Here is a 6,139-nt window from a genome sequence, read left to right on the forward strand (position 1 = left end):
ACACCGGGTGCTAAGGAGACACTCACCCTCAGAAGACCTCAGGAGAACTTTCTTTCCTGCATCCCAGGACTTTTGATGCCAGTGCCTTGCTGGCTGCAGTAACAACCACAGCTTATACACCATCCATCAGGCCTACAGCTCAAACGTTCCTGTATCTGAGAAGGGTTTCAGAGCCACTCTTTTGCGCTCGTTCTGAGAGGTCTTCTCTCCAATTAGTTGCCCTTAGCAGATATAATGAAAACATTCTTAAAACGATGCCAGAATGAAATCCTCCTTTCCGTGCCTCGACCCGCAGAACAAAGCATCGCACAGGAGGGGCTGCCCAGGAACACCTGGGGAGGCACCTGAAAGCACCAGCTCCACTTGGATACTCAGTTTGGGCCACCACCCATGACAGCCAACTTCAGCAGAGCCAGCGCTCTCCCACGGGGCTGCTGTCTGTGATCTCTAGACTGATTGGCACTGCCAGGTCCCCACTGACCCATGTCCCTCAGCATCACATCTCCATGGCTTAGAAACCCCTCCAGGGATGGGGACTCCACCACTGCCCTGGACAGCCTGACACAGCCCTGGACAACCCTCAAGAGGAAGAAATCGTTCCTCAGCTCCAACCTCAACCTCTCCTGGGACAATTTGAGGCCATTTCCTCTTGTCCTGTTGCTTATTCCTTGGGAGAAGGGACCAACCCCCACCTGGCTCGAACCTCTTGTCAGGGATTTGTGGAGAGCCAGAAGGTCTCCCCTGAGTCTCCTCTGCTCCAGGCTCAACAAGCTTGGGTCCCTCAGCTGCTCCTCACCACACTTGGGCTCTAGACCAGCTTTGTTGCCCTTCTCTGGCCATGCTCCAGCCCCTCAAGGTCCTTCTGGGAGTGAGGGGCCCAAAACTGACCCCAGGATTTGAGGTGTGACCTCCCCTCTGCCCAGTCCAAGGGGACAATCCCTGCCCTAGTTGTGCTGGCTACACTAGTGCTGATCCAGGCCAGGATGCTGGTGGCCTCCTTGGCCACCTGGGCACACATTGGCTCATCTCTAGCTGGCTGTCAAACACAGACACACCACACACATACACAGAGGGCTGGGTACCAAGCAGAGCAGGTACTCCCAGGTGTGTGCCACCTCCTGGGGTGCTCCAAGATGGGACACAATAGAAGCAGAGATGGAGGCAAGCGAGGAGCCTGGGGCTGAAGACTTCAGGAAGGAGCAACAAGAGGACTCAGGAGAGGACACATGGTGCCCCTCTGACAGGAATCGCTGCTGTAGCATCTGTTGATGCATCTTGTGCTGCTGCCAATAAAGAAAAGCTTCATATGGCAAAGAACTCCTTGCACCAAGTGCTCCTGCCCTTCCACCTCCCTCTCGGCAAAGGCTGCAACAGCAGAAAATACACCAGGAAACAATAACAGCTGATGATTTCAGCTATCAAACAGTGTGAGGCTTTTGTCTCACCCATCTCTCTAGGGATGGATAATCTGGTAGGATCAGCATCAGTGGGAGAAGCAGGAGGTCTAAACTAACCATGGTTAATCTGTGGTTGGAAACAAGGAGCTGAAGCCTAAGACTGTGCAACAGGAGGAAAAGGAGCAAAAAAAATGTTCCAAAGGGAAGGCTGGGAAGCTCCACAAGAGTTCTTCATGACCAGGCCTCAGTGATCTCTGTTCCTCTCCTCAGCATCTGCGTTCATAGCTCAGTGGAGACTGAAACTGAAAGGACAGGTCCCCCCAGAGGCAAAGCAAGCTCCAGGCCCCGGGGAGCATGGCCTGCAGCTCGCTGCCCCGCCGGGCACTGCCTTGTCGCCTGCCCCGCCACACGAGTGGCCCAGCACCAGTGTGTCCCTGAGCCTACAGCATCCCCCAGAGCCAGGAGAGCCCAGCTGGCCAAGAAGGCCACCAGCATCCTGGCCTGGATCAACACTAGTGTGGCCAGCAGGAGAAGGGAAGTGATCCGGCCTGATTTTCAGAGGTGCTCCATGGGCAAGTCAGCAAAAGGCCAAGAAATGGGAGGGTGCACCCTGAATCTTTAGCAAACCAATGTTTGCATGATGCTGCTCCCTTCACAGCCCACTTCCAAGAACCAGAGCATTCCCAGGGGCCAGGCGTGCATGTTTCCCACATGCCAGGAGCTGGGCTTGCAACAAGTCCAAGGCAACAATGCCAGTGCCGTGGCACCAAGGTTAGTCCAAGCCCTGCAGCTTCCTTGGTGAAAAGCTGAAAAAGCCCTTTTGTTTGCAGCTCTCCCTTGGAATCAGCAGCAGTGTAACCTTGTCCCAGCTCTGGAACAGGAACAGGCTGGAGGAGCAGCCTGGGGGCTGCAGCTGGGGGGCAGGAGGGCGGCTCTGTCCCGTGACGGATTCTGCGCTCGCACAAGAACTAAATCATCCCAACGACCAGAGATGTCCCTCGGGAAGGAAATCCTCTCCCAGATAAATCAATAACTCGGTGTTCACTGCGTGCAGCCAGGAGAATTTGCATTACCAGGAAGGCTGAGAGCTCTGCCAGTGTCAGCAGAGCCACAGCACCATCCAAGGCCCTGTAGCATCTCCTAGATGAGAGCTCCCCTGTGAGAATCCACTGCAAAGCAGGAGCCTGGGCTCCCCTGGGATGGAGCCTCTGTGCACCCAACACAAAGGAGCAGCAGCACGGGTGGGGTAGGGCAAAATTCCCTCGGAACAAACCCCCCACTTCCCTGGGCCCGTGGGCGAGTGCTCCCGGATCTCACGGGGCTGGAGGTGGCCAAATGGGAAGCGTGGGCCAAAAGGAGCACAGGAGTGCAGGGGGAGAGCCACGGCCACAGCCTGCACCCCCTGGGCAGGGCCACAGAGCTGCCCAAGGCAAGGCAGATAGCGATGCGCTGCAGCGCCCCGTGATTAACGAGACTGCAATTTGTGTAATTATATTAATGCAAAGTACACTCGGACCACTAAGTTCAAGGAAACTAATGACACTTCCCAGCGCAGTTCAACACTGAGCAGTAACTCCGGCAAAAATAAAGGAGAGAAAAAAAAAAAAAAGGCCCCTCATTATTCAGTCGCTCGTCTCCTCCCCGATTCTCAGGGTCAGCTTGGAGGAGAAGGTGGCCTGAATTATATTTTTTGTTTCCAGAACATCAACAGAATTGCTAAGTTCCAGCAGCAAGGCCCAGCAAAGGGTCCCAGGCTCCCGATGACCCCGAGCTGCCCAAGTCCCCTGCGAGGGTGCTGGATGCACCCACGCTCCGTGCTGCTCTCCAGAGCCATGGGACCAGCAGCTCTGCCAGCCCCCTGCTCTGCTCCCAGCTTGGCTGGGGAAGCTACAGCATCTGAGGGGTGCAGGGCTGGGGAGTGCGGGGTGTGAGGCGCTGGCCAGGCGCCCCCACCAGCCTGGCCTGCACCCACAGCAGTGTGGGCATTAGGGCAGGGAGGGGATCCTGCCCCTCTGCCCCACTCTGGGGAGACCCCCCTGCAGTGCTGGGGCAGCTCTGGAGTCCTCAGCACAGCAGAGACAGGGACCTGCTGGAGTGAGGCCAGAGGAGCCCCAGCAATGACCCGAGGGGGAAACCCCTCTGCAGGAGAGAGTTGGGCTTGGGCAGCTGCAGAAGAGAAGGCTCCAGGGAGACCTTCTGGGGGCCTTTCAGTGCTTAAATGGGGCCAAGAAGAAAGACAGGAACAACTTTTTATCAGGGCCTGTTGAGACAGGACAAAGGGTGACTGTTTTAAATTAAAAGAGGAAGATTTAGACTAGAGAGAAGGAAGGAGTCTTTTCCACTGAGGGCTGTGAGCCCCCGGCCCAGGTTGCCCAGAGAGGTGGTCGCTGCCCCATCCCTGGAACCATTCCAGGTGAGGTTGGCCGGGGCTCTGAGCAACCTGCTCTAGTTGCAGATGTCCCTGCTCCCTGCAGGGGGGTTGGACAAGATGACCTTGAAAGGTCCCTTCCACCCCCAATTATTCTATTATTCAATGACTCTAATCCCTTAGAAGCTAAATCTGGCCTCCATGAAGTGCAGGGTGCTTTCTCTGTCTAGGAGCTGAACTTCACTGAAGATAAGCCTGACAAGCAAACACCCCAATCCAACACAAAGCTGCCCAAGAAGCCAGGGCAGAACCTCTGCAAAGACAACGCAAAGGAGGAGACCTCGCAAGTGTACCTCTGTGTCTGACAGAAAACCAAAACTGAAATGATTGGTCACAAATTCAGCATTTCAAGACTGCACTCCTGGGCTGTGAGCTGGCAAAGCTCTCCTGGTAGCTTCCAGGCTCAGCAGCAGCATCCTGCAAAGGAGGAACATCCAAAAAGCCAACTTGGTGATGATCAGGAAGACACGTATAAAACAATCCATCACATGGCAATTGGCATGCACCCATTTGTCCTGCAACACAATCAGAAATCAATAGCAAGATGCAGAAACCCTCAAACACACAGTAAAATACAAAGAACACTTGTAATATTGATTTTAAAAGTGCCTCAGAGAAGACAGTCATGAAGGAGCCTGAGAAAGCAAAGCAAAATGACTGAATTGAAGCCCTTTTTTCCTCAAAAAAGACATTAATAATGGATTTTCAATGCATGAAGAAAAACTGAAACCCACACCAGATTCTCCTGGTAATAACAGCTTTCTGCAAAGCCCAACTATTAAAGTAACAGGGACGTCCATCAATCAAGCTCTCCAAAAGTACTCCAAGAGCTAAAAAAGGAGCAAGCAAACATCTGCTTTTGGTAACTTCAGTTTTGCCCTTAAGAGCAAGGAACATAATAAATTACCAGAAGGTTGGGCTTGAACTCATTTTCTTCCATCATGGAGAGCTAATTGCTGAGGATGGGGGTAAGGGTACACAAACACCACCGCTGTGATTTGTGCTTGACAAAAAATGGGAGAGACAGCCATGATTTCACTTGTAGACTAAGAAACCCTTGAAAAATACTGGTGCTGTTCTCAACACCAACAAGGCAGAGAGCTCCAGACAAGCAACAACACCCAGGGCAGGGTGACACTGAACTAGTCTTTGAGCCAGCAGCTTTAGCAACCACCTTTCTGTAGTTAAGGAAGCTCTTGTGAACCCTCCACCACCTTTTGCCATCCTCAGCCTGACTGTCCACACACAGGAGTGGTACCAGGGTGGGATGAGAAGACACCCAAGCTTGACCCAAGGTGACAGTCCCATGGCTCTTCTCTGACTTCTCAGTGACTAAGGCAGGTCACTGCTGTCTGCATTTCTCAGTGCTCTCATCAAGCCACGCTTCACACTCTGAGTCCACTCACCCAGAGCAGCACTGACTGGAGTGTTAGCAGCAAACCTGAGAATACAGTTGCATTTACACCAAAAAAAAACCCAGCTGCCCAAGAAAGTAACCAAAGTGCCCCTATGCCTCCAACATTTCCTCCTTTTAAAACACAGCAGGTCAAGACAAGCGCTAGAGATAACGAACAGAATTTACCAACTCGACCAGAAGAAGCTGCAGGCATCACTGCAGCTAAGTCCTAATAAATTCTGAAGAGTGACACTATGAAGTGACATTAGGAAGCCTGCAACCACTGTCTCCCCATGCCTTCTGGATCCCAGGTGCCACGTTACACTTAAGGAGAGTTCTCCTGCCCAGCTGCCAGTGTTGCAAATGCCACCTGACATCTGACAAGCTAATGGTTGGGGTCATGCCCCTCCCAGCCACGCTGCAGCCCCCGGATGCAATCCCTCCTGAACGCGGTCTGCACGGAGTGCCTCATTTTACCTGCCTGTGCCCAAGACTGCATGAACCCCCCTTGCACTCAGGCGGTACGAGGGCGGTGCCTCGGGTTGTGGATGGACACTTGACAAGTGCTGTCGTCCCACCCTGTCTGCATCACTTGCACTGCAGAGGGGGCAAAAGAAATCACATGAACCATGTCCCGTCCACTTCAGGAAAGAAAAACACAGCCCCACATACAACTGCTAACAACTCCCCCAACACAGATCAGTTTATCAAGCACAGCAGAGAGCAAACAGTAAAAGCAGCCAGTGTAGGTGGTTTGACCTAAGCTGAGGATGTCTGTTGGCATGAAGGACAGCATCTGCATCTCCTCCTCACAGAGCAGTTGCATTAACACCCCTGACCAACACAGCTTGATTTGGAAGAGCCTCAGCTCTTCCTCCTCTCTTGCTTCCCCACAAGACCAGGTTTTCCCCATGGGCA

The sequence above is a fragment of the Merops nubicus genome, unplaced genomic scaffold, assembly GCF_000691845.1.
Source record: "Merops nubicus isolate BGI_N331 unplaced genomic scaffold, ASM69184v1 scaffold21352, whole genome shotgun sequence".
NCBI classification, from domain to species: Eukaryota; Metazoa; Chordata; class Aves; order Coraciiformes; family Meropidae; genus Merops; species Merops nubicus.